Source organism: Venturia canescens, chromosome 2 (assembly GCF_019457755.1).
Source record: "Venturia canescens isolate UGA chromosome 2, ASM1945775v1, whole genome shotgun sequence".
NCBI lineage: Eukaryota > Metazoa > Arthropoda > Insecta > Hymenoptera > Ichneumonidae > Venturia > Venturia canescens.
In genome coordinates this window covers 347,376-370,623 of record NC_057422.1, presented here as the reverse complement: position 1 = coordinate 370,623, position 23,248 = coordinate 347,376, and the positions used below count along the sequence as shown (strand labels likewise).

Genomic DNA, 23,248 nt, shown 5'->3' with positions numbered 1-23,248 from the left:
GCTTGCATGTTACGGCTATATACCTCAAAATACTCGCAAATCAGACTCAAGCCCTGCTCTTTCGACGTTTCCGTACAACGCAAGGAAGAAAAGGCAAGGTTCCAGTTCGATTCAAACCAAACTCTCCCGGTTTCTCAACTGCCGGTCATGCGGAAGATGATTTTCCGCCATTGTGCGATGATAAATGGAATATCTATATATACCGGATAGTTGGGACATTGGGCATTTGGCTCGTGTCTAATTGGGAGTCTGTCCCCTGAGTACTGCCCCAGACATATCCTTCGTTGTTCCTCCTTCATACCTCATCTCCTTACGAATGAATAAGAGTATAGAAGAATTTCCATTATAGCTCTCGTATAAAGTGTAAATTGTCAGCTCCCCCTTTACCAAATTCGCCTGAATCTTGTCGCATTCCACATAGAATTAGCCAAGACAATTGGCGTGAAATTACAGCAGAACAAACGATTGGTAAGTATCAATCCTGCTCGAAATTATACTTATCGTCCATTCGTGTTTTCCATACTTTTTATAAATTTACATCAAAATAGGAAAAAAACGGCGAAACCGAAAACAGATCGTGAAAAACCGAAATATGTTCATTTTATCGGAGTTTTTCAATCCGAATATTTTCATTTTTGATCTTTTCTCCTTTTACACCTGCCATTAATGAGTATGGAAGAAAACGTTTTTTCAATCTGGCATGAGATGAAGAAAAATTTCTGCGCGCTATCGAGTGGCAAGCATTAATTCAAACAAACAAAAAACCGTATGATCGATGCGACGTAATTTGTTGTCTGGGGATGTACAACTCCATCGGACTCAATGCTGACTATACCGATTCATAATGAACTTGATAATGTTGCTCCATCACAGGCTATTACGTACCTGAAACAAAAAACATATACCGAGACATGAATGATCGGAAATTAAGAAAAATAGAATATACGAAGTAACAGTTCAATTTTACGATACTTCGTACGTAGTTTTTAAATAAATATAATATTATTTTTTTTCATTAATTTTTCATTAATTTTTTTTCATTTCAAGCAGTCAATTGGTGCGATCATCATACGTTTCGCAACCGATTTCAATGAGTTTTTTTTTCAAATTCTGAATTCATACTTGAATCGAAATAGGTCGCTGACATCCCAACGTAATATATCATAAAATAGCTTAGTTATATCTCGTTTTTCATTTGGAGAACCGAGAAAGAGATATTCAACAGAAGTTTAATTTTTTACGCAACATTCTACGTCCACAGAAATGCATATTTCGATAAAACGTCAAAGTTGGAATGATACGATAGCTTAAGATAAAAGTAATATAAGCATGTTACTTTTGCAATAAATTTTATATTTATCCAATCCATTTTGTATTTTCGCAAAGTTCCATCGTTGAACATTGACCCGTATAGGTACAATTGAATAATATGTGCGTTGGTACAAATAGTCCAAAATTTGTTCGTACCGCGTTAGATAAATAAAATGATCAAGAAAGAAAGTAGTATGTGCAAAATAAAACAAAAAAATTAAGGGGAACTAAGGGGGAAAAAACGGCGGAAAGAGAAGAAATATTATATACGTACGAACACACATAGGTAGTATAAAATATATATATATATAGTTCGATCTACCAGGAATAATAGCGTAAACGAGAATGCAAATATCGACATTTTCATAAAAAAAAAAGGAAGGGAAAAAGAGAATAATCCCAGTATTCGAGAACCCGCGTCATTGTTCGAACGACGAAAGGCGACCTTTTGCATAATTATTCAGTCACACAATTTAATAATTGTTCAATACGATAGGAAGAATTTCAATCGAAATGGTTATTGAAATAGATCGTATCTGACGATTATAGGTGCCTAGTCGAATTCCACGGTCCTCTAAGAGGTTGATGATACGGACCGTAAATGATTATCGTCTATTTGCTCCAAGGTGCTGATCGTTGTCGCTTGATGTGAGAACACAGACAAGTGCAAATTGTAGGAAGGAGCAAATACACCGCCGAGCGTAATTGCATTTAGGTGCAACTCGATTGCATTAACTACCGTCACAGCGATCCATGCAGACACGCGGCAGCGACGATGACGACAAGAAACCCATACAGTGGTTCTCTCCAATGTCGTATTCGGCACGTTGCTCCAATCAAAATTATGCTTCACAACAGAAAGAGACGATTCAAATCAAGAGGGAAAATTCCCCGACACATTTTGTCGGCCGAGACATTGGTAGAGGGCATGGCTCAAAGAATTAACGCTGGCTCGCTCCAAGGGTTAATCTTTAGTTTGTATTAACGTCGCTTATGAGGGAGTGAAGCTTCAATAAATCAATCAGAGAAAAACTGAGGTAGAAATGCCTCCAGAGCGATCACGCAACGCCTATTTTATAACCCTCTTTTCCCACAGTTTTGGCGTTTGGCTAAATTCCGAAAATCACCGTATTTTCAAACAAACAAAATCAAGACGGATTCGTCGTCGATGAATCGCCCCCGACGATCCCCAAATGATGATTGCCTGAAAACTGTAGGGTAGCTGTAATTCCGGCTCGCACTTATATTTATGCGAATGAAAATTAAACATTACAACGCAAACACCGTTGTGAAAAAAAGAAAGTTGCACAAAAAAGTGCTGATACAAACAGGGAGTAAAAAAAAAGAGGAACGTGAAAAAACAACGGAAAGAGGGGCGAGAGGAGGAGGAAAAACGAGGAAGAGACGAGATAGAACGCAATGGAAAAGCATTTCCTAGGGCGACGCCTGTATGCTCGATTAAACTTCGCTTACGACGTCATGCTGAGAGTGCGAAACGCTGCGGTCGTTTGCCTCTTCGTCCCCTTGGCGCTTTGCGCTATTCCATACACCGTGTCTAGACATAAATTCCGTAAAATATGCGTGTGTTACAAATGTAGCGGAGTAATATCACGCTGTTGTTCACTAAGCTCTACGCTCTTTTCATCGTGCATCACGAGAAATTAACCGAAAATCATTTCTAATGAATACAATAAATTGAGCCAAGACGGAAGCGAAATTTTCTCAAGCTTTCATTTTAACGGTGAATCGAAGATGAATTATTTTTATCTATGGCAGACAAAAAAAAACCGATCACTAGCAAAAAAAAAATTACCATGAGCAACACGTTATGCATGTAGGTGCTCTCGCGCCGGTTAATTAGCACCATCAGGGAGAAAATCTACCTTTCGTTCAACGAGATCAATTCCCCAGTCGGTGTTAAGCTAATAAACAATCATCTAACCAAGTTTCGACCTCACCAGAAATTTCTTATCTCTGGTCGTCACCGGAGCCACACACGAAAGTATTTGATTTCTATTATTTTCATCGTTGTAGAAAAAAAATTATTGTCGACACAGACACTTGCAAAAATGAATGAAGTACAAAGAGACCCGAGTGCACGGGCGCAAAAAAAGAAAAATACAAAAATAAGCATTTGTCGAATGAACGTGCGGTCAATAATCTTGGGGAGATGAATTATAAAATGGTCTTCTACAGTTAAAAAGCCTGGGCAAACGATCCTGTACGCGAATGATGGCATAATGCAGAGGGTCAATGTTTGCTCGGTACTCGCAGGGAACTCAAGTTTCAACTCTCAGTCGTGCTTAATTTCGTAATCAAACATCTTCTCCTCGAGATTGGCGGACCTTGAAGTGGCACCCCGTCCGTACGAATTCTATTGTACCATATTCCACCAGAAATTGATCATTTATTATATTCAATGTACCTAAAATTGCACTGCGATCAAAATTTGAATTGTGACAAATAATGTTGCATATGAGCGTTCATCACTGTGATGTTTTTTTGGACGACGGAGCGAATTGAAAAATGTTTTTACTCCCGTTTTGAAACTTTGACGTTCATTACTATTATAGAGACGTATTTGAAGACCATTGAACGATTACAAACTGCGGTCAACCTTCAGCGCGGATTAACTACTGCTAAAAGGAGCATGTGTTTGCAAGATTACTCCCTCTACCGAGTAGGTGCAAGCACCATACCTTGTTTGAGCTGTTGCTGATCGATATAACTAGTTCGACTTGCACGATATAACCGACACTAATAACACGAGCTCCATTTTCATAGGATCACTTCGACATCTAGAGTCTTCCAATTCCGTCTTGATCCTGCCTGTATTCCTCCGAGAGATGAGATTCTTTTATTTTATTAATACTCGCATTCGGTGTCTATTTTCAATAATCATAAACCCTTACTATTGTAAGATTGTAATTATATAATATTATTTTTCAAGTACTTTAATGGAACGTTGGAGATATTCAATTTATAAATTCATAACAAATCGGAGTTACTTATTTTTCATTTTTGAGTGACAATTCGTGTTTTACTCCCTGTAGGCCTATGAAAAAAAAAAAAAAAAAAAAAAAACCCCAGAAAAGAACAGAAAATTAAGCCCGCCGACGATAATCACTCGCCGTACAACAAGCAAACAAAACTATTTAACCGGATACGATAATAATAGCAGGCTCACAGCAAGACTGAAGGTAACGCGAGAAGCCACCTCCGCGTGTCGCGTTTATAAACCAAACGACTTGAAAGGGAGCATATGATTGGAATATTCATTTGCATTCAAGGGAAATCGCTGGGCTTTGGCAAACCCTATAGAGGGAAAGAGGGTTTATAGGGATAACCACTTGTAATAAAATTAGGTAGAGCCTTTCAAAGCTCTTGCGTTTAGTATGATCAGCTTTTCTTTGTACAACAAAAAATCTCTGTCGAGAATGGGGGTATGGAAACTTTCCAAGGAAACGAACGAACCGTAGAGTCACTGGGAAATATAAGGATACGCGTGTGTAAGAGCTTTCAGAGCGTGCTTTTTTTCAAGCGTATGATGTATCGCGAACCTCAATCTCGCTAAGATTTTCACCACGCCCTGTCAAACTTGCAACAACGTCGTAGATTTTTCTTTAAAACTATCGTATATAAAAGAAAAAGATTGATCGTCGCAACACTCATGGTGCCTATAGTAAATATGGATATACAATTTGGTCTCATCTGGCGTGCATGAGAAAAAGTTTATTCTTCACAATTGTATTTATTTCTAACGGAACACCATTACGTTCTCGGGTCTCACTCGTAGCTCCAAAATAGGCAAACGTTCGTTTGTCAGATATCAAGAGACTCGGTAGAGTCTCGGGACAAATACATTGACAGCCCTGTGGTCTGCTGGCCCGAGGCTCGCCGAGATTATAATATCTCTCTACCAAATTAGTGCCCCAAGGAATTTCTTTTTTTATCTACTTACATAATGGGGAATTCAATATTACGAACTTGATCATCGAAGAACAGTTCGAGACTGGCATCCCTGAGAACGTCGCAAGGCTTGGAATATTTTTGTTTTCACAAAAAAAAAAACTAGAACTCTAGAAATCATGAAGGGAGCAATTTTTGTTCTCAGAGCCATGAAATATTGTTATTCTCGCGCGGTACAACACATAAAAATAATATTTTATAAGGGAGAAAATCAGTTGGAAGCAAGGCATACACTCCAACTCCATTCCGCACTCTCATTTCCTGAATCGTTTCTAAGCTTAAAATTAAAATCGTCGTCGAACAGCAATCGTCATATTTCAGTGAGTAATGTCGTGGGAGAGGTTTATGGACTTTAATTATTTATTGGTAAATATTATCGGTAATGTTATTTCGTAACAAAACTAGACTATAGAAATGAGCGCATGACATTGGCTTTGTTGTGCCCGCAAAGACCGTCGCGAAGGGAAGAGTTATCAAGGACGAGTATTTAAGGGATTAAGACCAAAAGTGCGATTTACGGGCACAACAGCTGAGGCAGACAGGTAGGCCCAGACGATTGTAAAATCGAAAATCAAATTGTACGATAATCGTCCGTACAAAAGTTATTCGTGAAGCGAAATATTAAATAGTTAAATAACATAGCATTATAGAATTTTTCTCCCTATTCTAGCGAGATCATAAGACCGTTGCTGGAGCATAATATTCCAATAACTGAGGAGAACTTGCTGAGATCCATTCGACTTCGGTTTCGAGTTTTTCGATATCCGGCCAATCGTCGAATCATCGTTCATTCTTTTTTTCGTTATTATTGGTATTCTTCGTCCTGGTACTCACAGAAAGGAGACATCCGGTAACCTGATTACAAAGTTCCCGCTCCGCAATGACGGACCGTCTCTCACGATGGAGGAGCGAGAAAAATGCAAGTGAATTAAAAACAGTATATACGAATTACAATTTGTGCGAAATACGGTCAGCGAGAATCGGCGACAATGTATTTTTTTGATTATGAATGCTGCTATTATCGATATCGCAAAAATAGAAGTACGTTTGTGATTTTGCAGAAAGAAGCTGCGAAGGAAGGAAATAAGTGAGTAACAAAAAAATTTATCTGACAGAGAGTTAATTCACCTTGTACTTGCTGTATCAACAGTGCTGACTCAATTGCGATCAATTCATTTTTTGAATCTGTCACCGAATAGGGATAACGGTGTTTTCACTGAAAATTGGGACTGCTGTGAAAGAGAAAAGTCAAAGATGCTGGTAGGAGCAATCGAGCGGTAGTTTGTGCGATTGTTGAAAGAAAAAGGTAAAAAAAAAAACGTACAGTTCCGTCACCCGTACAAACGAGGATCTTACATGAGACAGTTTCAAAGAAATCGTTTGAACGTAACGCAGTTCTTGACTGCAGTTCAGGGATGAACGAAGAGAGAGAGAGAGAGAGAGAGAGAGAGCGCGAGGACTAAAAAGACGCAATGTTCGAGGAGCCTAGAACGAGCCATTGTTTGCACCTGCTTGGCATCAGGACGTATCTGAAATGCCAAAGGACACTTTAACAGGCAAATGTAGCGGGTCTTTCACTGTCGCCGATTGTCTCTTTTTCCCAGCCTATAGTATTCATAATATATAGTATTCATAATCATGTATATAGTCTTCTTCCTCCAACGAGCTTCAAGCGCTTCAAACGCTCTTCGTAGTGCTGGCTTGAGGTTACCAACGACAAGAGACAAGTTTTATTGAGGATTAGCCTACCTTTAAATCCTACATAGACTCAGGAAGAGTACGAAAAACGCTCTCAAGTTGGGCTCTAAGAGTACCATCGCCACCAGGAAATAAGCTTTCCGCACCACACCACCGATCTACGGAAATGGATTTTTTTTTGGTACATTTTTTGTACATCACAAAATTCATGTAGAAATCACCTACTCCGATCCATCCATATGAGGATCCAAATTTTGCGATGAAATCGAGAATAAAAACATAAAATCTGTTAAAACAGAAAATTGCACAAGCAATCGCATGGTAATATTGTATTTTCGATTCTCCTATACTCATTTCAGGACTCTCCAACAATTTATACTATGCTAATTTATTAACTTTGACAATTATTCTCACAGAATCGTTTTTTTTACTTGTTAAAGCATGTTCGAATGAACAGCACAGCAGTGCTGGATGGAGAAACGAAGAAAAAAAAACATTTTCAAAACACTGAAATTACTATTATGAGATAAAAGATTGAGGTAACAAAGGAGAAACGATGACGAGAAATTGAGTGACACGGAAGAAAATGTCTAAATAAATATAATGAATGGGTAAGAAATTCAGAAGGAAAGTATTGAGAATGAGAAGAAAGAGTAGGAAGGGGCATTGTCGATAGCTCAAGTAGATATAGATTCGTCTGCTCTCTGATATCGACAAGTTTGAGGCGTACGCTCTGGCTATTTCACCAGCTCTTAATGATAATGGAAGACTCGACATTGATTTCCGGTTCACCAGGACTTTCTCAAATTGTTATTTAAGAACAAAAAAAGTCGCCAAATTTGTTCTGCTAACTCGTGCCCAAAGAGAAAGAAATCTGGTAGATTCAACAGGACGGTCGTAGGCATTATCGGGTGCAAAATAAATTATAGGTACATCCTTTAGTCGGAACCATTTTCCCAGGAAAAGGGTTATCACGACGGGTGGTTATTTAAAACGAGAGTTGAAAGGAAAATTCTTTCTCCGGGGTACATGACACGTGTGCTAAGAATAATTTTGACAAATCGTTTAATCAGCCGTCGGCGCACATAATTTTTGGAACCAAATACGTATATGCACCGAGAGCATATACGAGCTTTGTACAGCTTTTACGATACTTTCCACACTTCCAATCACCCTGGATGAATTATCATTTTTCTTTCAACAAAAACTCACTCCCCAAAATAGGACCTGTTAGACCTCAAATTGAGGCTTCAGAGCCGATAAAGTTGTTCGAATATAGCATATTCAATATCTGTAAATACGTCATTATGCCAAGGGAGGACATAGTTTTTGGACCTTATCGGACCTATCATTCGAACGAACTTGTAGATTTTCAATTAACTAGGTATATATAGATTAAAATTTTGGAGAAACGACTCTTTCCTCAAGTGCTCGCACGTTCATCAATAACACGAAAAGAAAAATTTTGATGAACGAATAAAACTAAATCACAAAAACCGCCAAGTGATCTCTAACATAAGATTTTTCTTTGAGAATAGAGTTACGAGAAAATGACCGTGTCACTTTGAGAATAAAAAAAAAAACGTCTTTTTTTAATCATCCGCCCATATGTTCATGCACTCATGTCTTTCGTAGAATAAATACAAGCAATGAATAAAGAATTAGAAAAGTGATTCCTAGTTGGGGCGTTACTGGACACCTGAAACCTGATGAATTCGCGATAACGGCGGATTCGACGCACAGCCCTATCCGCGTTACATAACTCGTGAAAGAATAACGGATGACGTTGGTCGGATTAAAGCAATGCTCTGACCGAGCTGTATCTTTCGAAGCAACCGAGCGAATAATTGTTTATATTTGCACAAAATTATTATTAGACCGGAGATTAGGGAAGGTATATAAGACAAGATGGTGCAGATAACGGTGGTCGTGGGTTTAGCGAAAGTACTCACCCAGGAGAAGATAGTTGAAAATGTAAAAACGCAAAAAACCAAGAGAGCTCGTTAGTATCGTTAGCAATGAAAATGTAAAAGGAATAAAAAACAGGGGGAACCAGGGAGCTCTCGAGGTCAGTCTCTGCAGCCTGCAATCTAAACAAGCAAGACACTGCGGTATATATTCTATGCACTCGAGTATTCAAGAAAGTTGTACCGAGTAACCTTCTTGACGTTGTATGTATATATATATATATATATATATATATTACCTATTTTTAAGAGTCGTAGTTTTGCTATTTTCATCGTTCACGTAAGTTCCGCGCTTACCTAGCCCCATATACACTCCCATAACCGTCCTTCATATATTTTCTTTACGTTTGTATCATAATGAAACATTCTGTATAATTAATGTGACAAGGATAAGCAAAGAAATAAGTAAATATATTGGTTATACGCGCTCCCTCGCGCATAACCGATTCGATTTGATTGGGCAAACTCAAGCTTTGTTACCCTGTTAAATTATGGGCAGATGAGCGTAAATATACACACTTTTCTTTCCCCCTAGCTTGCCCGCCTAACTCTACTATTTGCTAAAATTTGCTTGGTTTAACAAACAAGTGAGAATGCGTCCGAGCACCAGAATTTAAGTACTACTATATCCTACCCACTGCACTGCTATATTAGTACTAAAGCCCTTGACGCACCTCGTAATCCCTACTAAATGCCCTTTCAATCAAAAACTTTTATTCTCTTTATTGACGAAAAAACCTTTCTGAACGCACTGCGAGGATCGATCACGTCATAGTCCATCACGTTCGCTGCGGCCCACTTGCAACTCCTCTACTTTTTGCTGCAACTATTTCCTGACGGTATAACAAATCGGTACTCACACCATCCAACGATAATACGATAAACCACCTCGATCGGGAGCAGTAAAAAAAAACTCGATATACATATAACGTTCGGTAGATTCGTCTCCGAGGGTAAAACCATTGGAAAACCACCAACAAGTGGCAAAAGTCTGTCGCAGAAGTTCGAGAAGAAATCTGCTTTACCGAACTGCTCACCGGACAGCTTCAACTGGCTCCAATGACTTACCCTCGGACAGCTTAGGGAACAGCGAAAACTAAGAGTGAGACGAATCATGTCAAATTTCGAGGACAACTTGTTTACGTGATGGAGAAGAAAGAAATTTAAGATGGAATAACTGTATAATGCCAAAGCAGCAAAAAGACAAGCATCAAAAACGTTCGTCAAGCCTATTCCGAGTTCCCTGTTTTGTCGCAAACTATCATTGACTTACCAACCATCGATACATCAACAGAACTCAACTACGCGAGAGTCTATAATTAAGAGTTTCTAGCTTTCAATTTTTTCTCTACCTCTAGTCCCTAGAGACTAGAGAGGGGCTACATTTCAAGGGGCATCTTCATATGAAAAAAAAAAGCCAAAAATAGGAGAATACATCCGGTCTGAGTCATACCTGATGCGTACAAAAGGACTCCGATCGTTATGATCGGTATACAGTTTTATTGCCACAATCGGAATTTATCATTTTTTAATTTAATATGATTTACCACGATCGATATAATTATAGCGGCCACTACGGTTTTACCCCTTCGTTGTTGAGTTCCCCCTAATACAATAGTTACATTCGACCCGGTGCATATGACGTTATATTCGAAATGAAAGTTATTCGAATAAGGTTGCTGTGGGCAGCCCAATTTTTAGAGATGTCTTGAGACGGAGTTCGGTATGGATTTCTTGTGCCACGCAGATAAAATATTTTCTTTCGAGTCTTCCATTCCTCATGTGATGTCGATATTAGGTCTTCGGAGCTACGTTACACTCGCAAAAATAATCATGCGCTCCTATTCATTGTCAGTCATAATATCAATAAGATACGGTCATCGTGAAATCGGACTTTAAATTATTCGTGCAACTGCGGTTAAGGTGATACCTACCAGTAGCATGAGAGCAAGAGAGATAGCTGAAAATTGGTTACACGGTTTACTCAAACATCCTTGATTTTTCGACAAAAATACAAATTACACTTTGATCTCTGATTAAATGAGAATAGCGTACAACTCATTTCAATATCATTTCAAATATCAAGCTACTCGCAATCAGAATAAACCGTGTTATACAGGATTTTTACCGATCAAACAACTGATGAATCACCTTGAACCATAAGAGCCGTTGAAGAGACGGTACATTGTTAATCCGACGAATGAACCTTGATGGAAGGACCGTAGACGAGCCTATTCCAACTTTGTAACTAATCTACCGAATTAATTATCCAGAACATACTTGGTTCATATATTACCGATATATTGTTTGAGTTTAGAAAAAAGAAAATGAATGTTTTCTTTTATTATTCTACGATTCTATTTTATGAATTTTTTGAGTACGATATGGTCATCGCCCTTAAGCATCAACCCATCAGATTCGGTTGTCAGCTCTAGCCTTGCTTGGATTCACGACCTCAATAAGCCGCAGAAGTGAATTCTTCATGAAGGTGCAAACTTCGCAACGAGAAAGCTACGAAAGCTCTATCATAGTGTTGTATCCGATACACTCTATTTAACAAACTGTATCGAGTGGATGCGAAGTGAGGGACTTTTTTGCCAACAATATTGTAGCAACAAAATTCAGTAAGTTTGAGCTTTATTTAAGCAACACTACGTAAAAAAAAAAAAATTGATGCACCAACGAATATTAGCGATTCCTAGACCAAACAGATATTTATAAATTTGATGATATCATTTCGACACAAGTGACGTCAATGGTCCCAGAGGTAATGAATTATTGGAATGAAAGTTGAGCTAATATATCCCTTTGATCCGGATATTTACATTGAAAGCACAAAAATTACAACATTGTGAACAGTCGATTTTTTGAAATGCGATCGACCATCCTCACGTCCGCGCAAATTAAGCTGAAAAAAGGTTAGAACTGAAGTAGTGGTGGTATTGAGAACGAGAAATCAATATTCCAACCCTCGAATAAAATAATGTCGAGGTGAAAAGAACGTTCGGGTCAAAGTCAATTCAGGAAAAATTTTATTCTGACAATTTAGCGATATTTATGTCATATTTGTTTTACAAAACAATTTCACTACAATGCTCTGATGAAATGGAATTTTCAGTCGTCGTTTCAGCCGTAAACCGGAAAACCGATTCATCGGCTCCGCCCTTTGATATGAAATTTGTATATAGTTGATACGCGATATCAGACACCAATTTAGGCGCTTTCCAAAGGCGACTTTAACTCTCAGATCTCGGTCGTCTAAAGGTTAAAATTTATAGAAGCAGTTGCACGTTAAAAAGTAAAGTTTTTGGGGGCATTTTCTTTTTCCTAGCGCAATCGTTATGAAATCTAATGAATATTGCAATAAATAAGTGCACGAAGAAAATTTTCTTTTCACAAATAATCATAATATGCGTTATTAGTGATAAGTTTCGAAGATGGCAAAAAAAGGGTCAGTCAGCCGGTGATGACCATGCACTTAATAATATCATTGTATTTGTAACTGCGTGTACAACGGATAAATGTGCAAAACGGCGAGGTGTCAAGTCGACACGAAGCTACTACCGCTTAGAATCCCAACTGCCCTCAATGTATAGATATATGTAGATATTCTCTGTCGTCAATATACCATAGTTGCTCAACAGATTAACACTATAAATAAAATATAGTCATATGAGATAAGAGAACGCTGCTACAACCCGTAAAACAAAATCGGATGATACGATAAAAAGGTACTATGTCATTGAAATTTCAATCTTTATTCCAATGTATCTCTAATATGTATCGCGATGCAAAATATGAATTCTAGACATAGTTCGTTCGAAGATCATGATCAGTTAATCAATCACGAAGCTCGAAGTTGCCAAACTCTTGTAGACACGAATAATAGTGTACGTTGGCGATTTAATTTAATCATCTTAATAGCAATCCTGAGAAAGGTGTCAGTACGGGTACGTTGTCGAAAGCAACGAGATCAGAGTTTTTGGGTCATAAAGTAAATCCTGGGCTCTATACGGTTGGTTATGAAGTCGACGCAAGCAGGATAGTCGGTTTTCATCGACTTTTCGATGGATACCGCATCGTTTTCCGATCATCCATGTACACGGCTTGAGTTCAAAAGAGACGGAGAGGTGTTGGCAAAAATTGCTGACGAAGCCATGCTGCATCAACATTACTTGAACTTTCTCCCTTGTGCCTCCAAGTTCCAGCATGTGGAATCGCATTCGAGACGAATTCTAAAGGGCGAAAAGAACAGATAACTTATGGCGCTCCAGTAATTCGCGCAACATCCGCTACGAGACTACATGCGTTTCAACATATAATCCGTCCTTCCTACAAACCCTTCACATTCACAAGCGTCTGGAGTAGGATACAGTATGCAGAACCCCACTGATAAGTCTGCCGTTGCGTACCTGAGACGAAACTCACACGGTTTATTCTTTTTTTTTATGCCAAACACGTAGAGGATCCCAAATAATATGTACAGCCTGACAATCCTATATACGTTTACTCCATTTCATATTCCATTATCAAGAAGCGGAACAGACTACCGAGCGGAAAACAACGTAGCAGCAGTGACATTCGACATCTCAATCTCTACACATCTGAGTCGTTTAAAATTTTAACCGATATTTGCCGTCATTTATTCGAATCAGGTTGACAGAGTTTAAGTTGAATATTCAATTGCTGAGATGCAAATACTGTATTCCGTTGCAGTACCTTCGACGAGCTCTGTACTCTTGAACTTGCGTAATTCTTCATCTTTAGCGTGCTCCCACGAACACGAACAAAATCGTTTATTCAAGACGGTCGCGCAACGATTATAAATTGTGATGCCTTTCTCACAAAATTACCACTAACGAGAGAAAAAAAACGGACTAAGAAGAAAACTCTGTTTTCTTCGTACTACACATTCCCAAGGCTGAAATAATATTGTTACGGAGATACCAGAAAGAAGAGCAGTAACATTGACTCTCGATCGAGAGTCAAAAAATGATTATAAAATATATATGCTCGACGTTACGCTTCCCATTGATCTATGTTTAACTGTTTTACAGACGCAGCGAGCTCACAGGGTACGTCAAAATCAAGTCGTCAAAAATAATTGCACTCTGGGAATAAACTCAAATCCTGTTTCCTTACTCGTTGCATTTCTAACTGTGAAACTCGCAGCTTTCGAGAGTCTCCCACTGTTTACATTTAACCGAGGAATTGGGATAAGCTCCACTGTCGGTATCTATTACCACAATTAGTTATCTGCTTTATTATGAAATACGATATTTTAGAAATAAATGATGCACCGAGACTTTTTATATCGTATCAAATCAGCGGGATAACTCGAATGCAGTAGCCCTCTGTTCGTATCAGTTTTTTTCAACAAGTAACATAAGCAATTCAACATTTTAGTAAACACAAACGGTCTCGGATAGACCGGCATGTGAATTTTTTTTAGTTCCCAAGTACAGTAAATAAGTGAATAGTAGTACCCGATATACGATTATAAACAAAAATATCATGTTTTTCCGCTAAAAGACTTTATCCAAATTCCACGAAAAATCACATATCAAAGATGTTATTATCTTAAATTTTTCACATTGATTGAAAAGCTTTTTGAGCAGAGAAGTTGTCATTTTGATTCTATCCACGCTCTGCGCAAACACAAAAGCAATCCTATGACATTTAGAAAATGGTTCTCTCAACCTAAGCGTTGATCACGAATTAGTTTATCAGTTTTACGTAAATACATACCCAATAATCCGGTAGCACCTTTAAATATCAGTCGAAATATGACAAACGAAAAATCACACGACCAAAAATAACTGTGACAAAATATCATGTCAATCGTATACGAGGGGCAGGCATTTATTACGAATTTATCGATGCTCAATATTGTATGTGTTCGGTTCGAGTCTTGTCCAGGAATGAATGAATAGCTAACGGTTAGCAGTATAGTTAGAGTTGGGGGTAATGACTGATATACTTTGTCTGTTACTCTTTCTTAAAAAAGACATTTCGAGATATCAAATGGAAAAAAAATCATTTTTAGAAATTTGGCAATGAAATAAAATGAAATAATATAAAATTTAGAACGCATTCAATAACAACCCGATGTGTACTACCTCGCAAACCATGGCGAATAATCGCCCATCCCAAACAAAGATCAACATGTTATCGGTATAAAAATTCTTACTATCATCCTTTTTTTCTTCCTATCCGTATGAAAAATATCTGGATAGGACAAGCTCATCAGCTGCCCCTGACAGCGACTGTTCTTTTTTATCCACTCGCTACTTCTGGAATATGAATTATTTCGGAATGTTAACCCGCAAATCCGTCACTCACAATCAGTGAGTGGCGCTGCGACCACGAACCAAAGAATGTCTTATTAAAGATGCATTAGAGCGAATAAAATTAGATAAAGATCGTTCGCATAAAACTTTCGGGACCTCGGCAAAACCCACTTTACACGCGTCCGGGCACGCTTACTCCACGCACGCACACGCGCGCGTATGTGTGAAAATATAAATATTTCGCCTTATTCTCATTTCCGGCGTTTAGACTCCATCCGCTCTTGCCTTTCGTCTATTCCCGATGAAATCCATTCATCTTTTTACGGAAAACCTTTATTAGTAGGTACATTGCGATAGGTGTGACTTATTTTACGTGTTACTTGAGTTGCCAGTATCGCAACTTAAGTAACAAGTATCGTATACCATTTTATAGCCCTAAAATCGAAAAACACGCTTTAGCATGGCCAAAGTGCGGTTTTAAGTCATACATTGCTATAAAATCAGTTTTGATCTTCCAGGGCGCGTTCACAGCAGAAAAGGGAGTAGCTCTGAAACCGGGCACGCAGTGCCAGCGTGCTTTCATCCACATTTCGCGTCTCAGCGATCGGTATAAATTATATTCAAAAGATCGAACAAAAATCGGGTATTATGTTCACCAGTGATATATTCTTGAATAAATATTGGTCGTTGTCCAGGCGGAAGCGATTTGAACGCAGAGGAAGAAAAACAAAGAGTAAATAATGGAATATATATATATATATATATATATATGTCACGCTCAATTGAGAAAATGACCAACCGCTCTGTGCCAGCTTGATGAGTTGTTTTTTCCTCGTAAACGGGATCGGCTACCGGGATGATGGTGAATTTACGTCACTGATGATCGGACCCCCCAAAATTGTCAAAGCATCACAAACTCGAAGTTGTTAAAATCAACCGCTGGAAGATTGAAAATTAGGTACTCGAATAATATTACTCTTCACTGATAAAAGCGTATTCGGTTATATCTAACAAGATAGAAATAGGATTTATTACGACGGAAAAACAACTACTACTAGGATCTTCATGAACCGCCGCGCGGTTTCAAGGTATCTGAGATATTTCCTGTTCAACAGTATTAAGGATCAAAAGTCTCTACAATAAACGTACAATAACGAAATTGTCATATCATCGGACAATGACACAGTGGAAACCGGATGAAATAACCACTACTTATAAGAACCAAATGTACAAATATAAAAATAAAACATACAAAAATAAAACTGATTGAAAGCGCAGACTATCCCAAAAGGTATATATTCATACCCGGGTCGTTGAAATCTTGCTCAAGCAAAAGGAAAGCAAACATGTAGCGTCGAATTGACGCATATCTGTTGTCTATGGTTTTGATGTCAACAACGACATCGCATGAAGAAATGATAAGAGGGGAGGAAAGAGTGAGTTCTGTGTTGCGACAAGAGTTTACAAAAGGTGCCGTGAAAGAGGAACACCTGACCGAGCGAAACTTGTGACGGGAGCTTGATGCACGTCGCGCAATACCTGTCTACGTACGTGACGTCGTCTACGACGACGGGTATATACACATCGCTCCCCGTATGTGACGACAGCCACTCGCCTCCCGTGCAGGCTCCCTCGTGACCTAAAAATCATCCCCTAACGATGTAAGAGACTTTTCATGCCGAATAATTCACACCGGTAGCCACGCCATTTTCATTTATTCAATATCGCATTCGAATGGCATACGATTAGCGATCCAATGGATTGGCTAGTAACTCGATGAATGAATCCCCAAAAAATTTTCGTGTGAAGGGAATAAGGCGAGTATACGACGTCTCGGTGATTCTCTACGGCGCCCTTTGAGGGTCAATGTGCGACGGTGTCACCGCTTCGTTTAATGCCTACTAGAACTCCAGCTTTGACACAAGACTGAGACGCAGCCGCTGTTTTTATTCCGGTTCACTCGTTCACACGTTGCCTGTCTCCTATCCAGCTACTTCAAAAGATCTACACAAGTGACAGGTACACGGGCTTATTGCGGGAACCCAGACTCTTCTCTCTCTCACTTTCTCTCAGTCCTGTACCATGCGCCAAACTTTTTTCCGTGTAAGTGTCTACGATATTCAGGTACGGTAGAATTCAAAAGAAATTAGGAAAAAAGGTAAGAAATTTCGAAAGAGTAGGTGACTAATGTATACGAGGGCGGGGTACACATTTGCAAGAAAGCCGCCGACATTATTATTCGGCTTATTTTCATTACAATCACCGCGATACTCCTGATTGATCCGATCTTTATATGAGAATCATTTTTTTCTCTCTTTATCAAGTTCCATCGTTATATATAAGCCTTGGTAATTATTACGTCACTGTAGATAACAAATAAATGCCGCCCTTACTCAATATTCTTGCTTCGGTATTGAATAGAAATTTTTAGTTTCGCGAATACTCGATGCACTGCACGGTCCAGGATTACGGTGATGCGAGACGAGGCTCGGGAGTCTTTTCTTCTTTCTCATCTATTTTCAGCTTACAAACGTGTATAAATCGGTGTTATACGACAATAACGAATCTCGAAGGGTTCATAAACCCATTTCTCGCATACTTAACTGGATAATTAACACAACAATTAAAGTCCCACTTTCAGAGGTAATTACCCAAACTTTGCTGCTGCTAACATCGAAATACCAAAGAGGAGGATAAAATAAAGACGGAAAAAATCATCGAATGCAAGATGTTATTTGTCAAACGGCGAAAGATTCGAAGAGTTCCGGGTGGTAGGGTTTATGTTAATAACGTTTCGAGGGTGCGCCAAGGGTGTGTTCTCATACACGTAATACATGTATACTTGGGACGAACTTCCATGAAACTTCATGCCTATACCCTTTCGTAGATATGACATTTTTTTTTATTCTCGTACGGCAAATGAAATTTTTTATATACAACATTTTTTTCGACAAGCCCACTATAGCGTTCAAACATTTTTCCGCCATATGGTTTTGTTCATTCGTTGTCATGGATCAATGAGATATCACAATTAAGGAAGTTCATCTGGTACCCAATTGGTCGAAAGAAAAATTATTGCGACTAGCGTAGTCGGTCCAGTGAGTTTGGCAACGCCGCGACTTCGTAGTAACCTGTACCGTCTACACAGCTGTTATTGACAGAATTTTTCACGCGCATTCGTTTCATAATCAGTGTACAAATGTGTGGTGTTTTTTTTCTGGTTGGCATCCGAAGATACCGGTAAGAGGTAAGAAAGTAACTTACTGCCGGTTCGAATCCTTCGAACGAAATTCAGAAGAGACCAGCGTGATTAAGTTTTCTTTTCAATTCGTACGTATTGTAAACCATAATATACAGAGTGAATCATTTAACGTGACCACCTCGAATAATTCCTAAAATAAGCGTTGTATGAAAAAAAATGTTCAGACAAAAGTTGCACGGTTTCGAGGGGCACATTATGTGGTACATTTGTTATTTTGATAGATGGAGATGTTTCGGAGATTTGAAGGTCAACTTCGTTTTTTTAAGTGGACTGCTATATTTTTTATAACAAAATATGGTAGAGTATCAAATTCTGAATAAAAAACGTACAGACCTACATTAGCCCTAAACCTAATAGTTAACAAATTATTTCACCACATTCCTTCCATTACCTATGATACCTATGTAAAGACGGAAAATCGTGATTGTATTGACAATAGGATTATCTGAATAATGTAATTCATGTTTTTTTGCAGAAAATTTACTTTAACATATGTTCAAAGTGATGACTATTAACCTCGACACATTTCCGAAGACGTAGGACTAATGATTCTCTTGATCTTCGAATAGTTTCTGGTGTGATAACGGCGCAGGCTCTTGTAATTCGTTCTCGCATATTCGCCGGCGTTGTAGGAACATCACGGTAAACATAATCCATTATAGCTCTCCATAGGAAGAAATCAAGCGGTGTTAAATCCGGCGAACCAGCAGTCCAAGGGATTTCTGCACCTCTCCCAATTAAAATGTGTCGAGGTTAATGGCCATCACTTCGAACATTTGTTAAAATAAATTTTCTGCAACAAAACATGAATTACATTATTCAGATAATCCTATTGTCAATACCATCACGATTTCCCGTCTTTACATAGGTATCATTGGTAATGGAAGGAATGTAGTGAAATAACTTGTTAACTATTAGGTTTAGGGCTAATGTAGGTCTATACTTTTTCACTCAGAATTCGATACTCTACCATATTTTTATATAAAAAATATAGCATTCTACTTAAAAAAAAAAAAACAAAGTTGAGCTTCAAATCTTCGAAACGTCTCCATCTATCAAAACAACATATGTACCATATGCAACGCTTATTTTAGGAATTATTCGAAGTGGTCACGTTAAATGATTCACCCTGTATATGAAAGATGAATGGATAATGATAGCAAGTGATAACACTTCCGTTTGTCATGGTAGAAAAATATTATGGAAGCGTAGTGCGCAAATAGCGTAGCGCACACATGTTTGTTAACATGCGCTAATAGTTCGGTGAATCCAATGGTGGATTACAGCGACAGGACGACTCATCATCCGCCGATGATAACGCTATCGCTCATCATGATAAGAACGATTTAGGAAATATATAAACGCATTCGAATGGTATCTATATTTATATCGGACGATGCGCAGCTGATACTGGTAGAGAACCATCAAGGTTTCTCTATCCGAAATGGGGATGCTTGGTCCAACGAGAAATGCATCGTTGTACAAGATTACAAGATTGTCTTCCGTTGGTCAAGCTTAAAATAATTTATATTAAAATTCAAGATATTTATCGGATCTCCCGTTAATCTTATCGAGAAGAAAAATTTTTCAAAAGCTTTATGATTTTCCTCGATATCGTTACTTCCTTCGCGCTTGGCCGCGAAGGAAGCCAATCGTTATAAGTATCCACGAGTCAACCGACTGTCGCGCGGACATACAAGAGGTTACGCTACCAATTTACTGGCGACGACCTATAGACACGCACGACTCGGACTGCGACGTTACGCGGACGACACGTATTACCGACAACAGGTCTTTACCAAAGACCTATTTTTATTTTCAATTGTAATGTAAATTCATTTGAGAGTTGCTTTTTCAAAGCTTACCACCGATATTACTCGCGATAAACCGGAAAGTATTTCTACAAGCAGTTTACACACACTCCGGGTCGTCCATTCGTACCCTTATAGATCCCCCTCCTGTAGTAAGTATGAATACCGTTCGGATCCATATCGAATTCATAAAGACATAAACTACCGAATATACCGTGACGAGCATATGATAAATGGGGAGTAGCCGCGACTGAACGCTACTGTAGAAGGATACGAATTTAAGTAAGCCTATATAGAGATACCCAGTGTAGCGGCGCGCGGTGGCGATGTTAATAGGGGTGCGCCAGCGACTACAGGTTGGGATGAAAAATGAAAGAGTGAGAGGGAGGACTGCATGCTCATGGTAGTGGTATTATACTGCTCTCTGTACATTTATATACATATTATATAGAGAGGGTATACTCTCGGGCCAACCGAGGCTTGGTCGAATGATCGATCGCGCCCCAGGCATGGGACGTGCTTCGCGTGCCATCCTCCATTGTCGTACGTACATTGAGAATTTATAAAATATTGCTACACACGCTAGACCATTATTTTTTTTTCTTTTTTTTTTCTCTCGCGTATACGTGCTACGTGTCCTTATGTAGCGATATTCTAGCGAACGAATGGACGGTGCGCGATTGTAAAAACGAGGAAGAGCGCAAGTCTGGTCGGGAGACAAATGAAAATAGAACACGCGCCGCCGCGAAATGAAATCTAGTTTCAAAAATTGAATAGTCCTGTCGCTATATCGATGACGCAGCTATTTTATTAATAGCATTGAATCGTAAATGTTCACACCAGGCTTTTTCCAGTCCGACTCATTCCGAGTATCTATATCGGGACTTGCACAAATTGAACTTACACTGAACAACAAAAATATTCATCTCAACTCAAAGTATGTAGTTCAAAGAGCAAACGACGCTTACGGCTAGAAATCTATTGTAGTACCTATATTTTTGTTTTGAATGAATTTAACGAGATTGCTCGCTCTGATCATTCATGTTTCTTGCTTCTCGTAGAAAAGAAAAACAACCAAAAAATTCAATAATCGATAAAAATTTTGTCACTATTAGCATCGTCTGTTTGTATCGATATCGAACTCGTAATGTGTTGCTAAAAAGAGAATGTTGCTCAGGAGAAGAAGACACACACGTTCGATTTGGTGACGGTGGACATATAACCACGTAAATGACAGAACGCCGCGCCATTGACTTTATCACTATATTCGCATTAACATTCGTATTGACAATCAGAGTTGGATGATCGCAAAATAATGGGGGATGACTGGGAGTAGGAAATTTCCCTCCGGTCGAGCATTGCGACCTCTCCACATTGCGAGAACATTAAAACGATCATAGATCGAGGACCTTTTACATTTTAGACAAGTTGAATTCGCGATTAATGTGAAAAGGATTGTGATTATAAAATAAACAGCGATTAATCATTACCATGTGGAAATGCTGAAAAAACGTATTCCATTCCGTAGCGAGACAAGGTTAAAAAAAAAAATACACATAAACCAATGCAGATCTAAATAAAACCTGCGTACCGAAAGCAAATGAGAAAATGCGAGATTAATATACACCAAAATTTGCAGAATCATCTCTTAATTTTTTCCCTCAATACGTGCATGTCACGTGTTTTACCTCTCCAGGGTGTCCGTTCAATGAACATCACATACATCGCATACATTAGAAGAAATAAAAAATAAGAATAAAACATGGAATATAAGAGGAGTTCGAAGAGGACAACGATGCGTACAGGCGTATACCCTACTGCACATTAGAAACAACAATAATCGTGCATTCGGTTTTCAACGGGGATGTACCACCATTTGTGCAACGGGACACTTTAAAGCATTCGTCAGCCAAAACTCTATACAGCGCATGCATTTGAAAAATGTGCAAATTCAACAATCCTCATGATATGTCCCGTTCCGTCGTCGAAGCAAGAACCTTTGAGCGATATAGGATCGAAGGAAGACGGTTAATAAATAATCAGGGCAAATAAAAAAAGCGCGCGCGCCCGCGAGACAGCTCTCGTTCGAGATTCGTTATATGTCGGGGTGCATGCGAATTTCGGTTAATCCCAAACTTCCGCAACGAAAATCGTACCAATACTCAATTATATAATGATCTACCAATATCAACATCTCGAAAGAACAATTTTTTACTACCCCCTTCGTAGAGAGGATAAAATGTAATATTGAGTTATTTGGCGTCGAGATGCTGCAGTGTCCCTTTTGATCTAGAACCTCGGAGTCATGATGGCAAAGGCCTAAAAAAATAAAAAGCAATAAAAATAAGGAAAAAAAAGCAGACAACGAACGAGAGCGAATAAAAAATCTAGTGAGTGATGAAAATTGGCAAAACATTTTGTGAGCGCTCGTGTATATATACAATGAATATGTTATCATAAAGGGGGCGGGGATGGAAAAACAAATCATACATTGGGATTTGGGGATTTATGCGGTGAGCCAACCCGATCTTCTTTGTTTTGGTATACTGGCCCGAGTTCCAGTCGGAATAATAATTTTTTTAACGGTATATATAATCTTTGGAATAGTGTTATTCGATGTAGATGAAACGTTGTGATTAACTCCTCTTGCCTGCGGATCTAACAGAGAAAATTGGCCAAGGCGAATGGAAAGACAAAAACTTTGACAATAATTTAGAAAGGAATCTGAGGGTGCAATCGTGCGACGGGGAATGCCACATGTGTTTTTTCAAACATAACTAATATCGAGGATCAAAGATGACGTTATAAGAAAGAATATCGTCCGCATATTATTCGAATAAAAGCAGAGATTTGGCCGATATTTAGCAATCCCGACATACGTTATTGAATAAAAATGGACAAATATAATACTTTTTTCGCCATCATTCAGGGCCTGCTTCT

At 38.7% G+C, this 23,248-nt stretch overlaps 1 protein-coding gene and 1 long non-coding RNA gene across 4 annotated transcripts in view; both read right to left on the bottom strand.

The window, feature by feature from the left end:
* rg (rugose) overlaps positions 1-23,248 on the bottom strand; it is a 182,872-nt gene that overhangs the window by 157,990 nt on the left and 1,634 nt on the right. The window lies entirely within an intron of this gene.
* LOC122406842 (uncharacterized) lies at positions 592-22,597 on the bottom strand. The gene is made up of 2 exons (XR_006260092.1): positions 22,491-22,597; positions 592-885 (listed from the first exon to the last, which is right to left on the bottom strand). It is a non-coding gene; the product is annotated as an uncharacterized lncRNA (long non-coding RNA).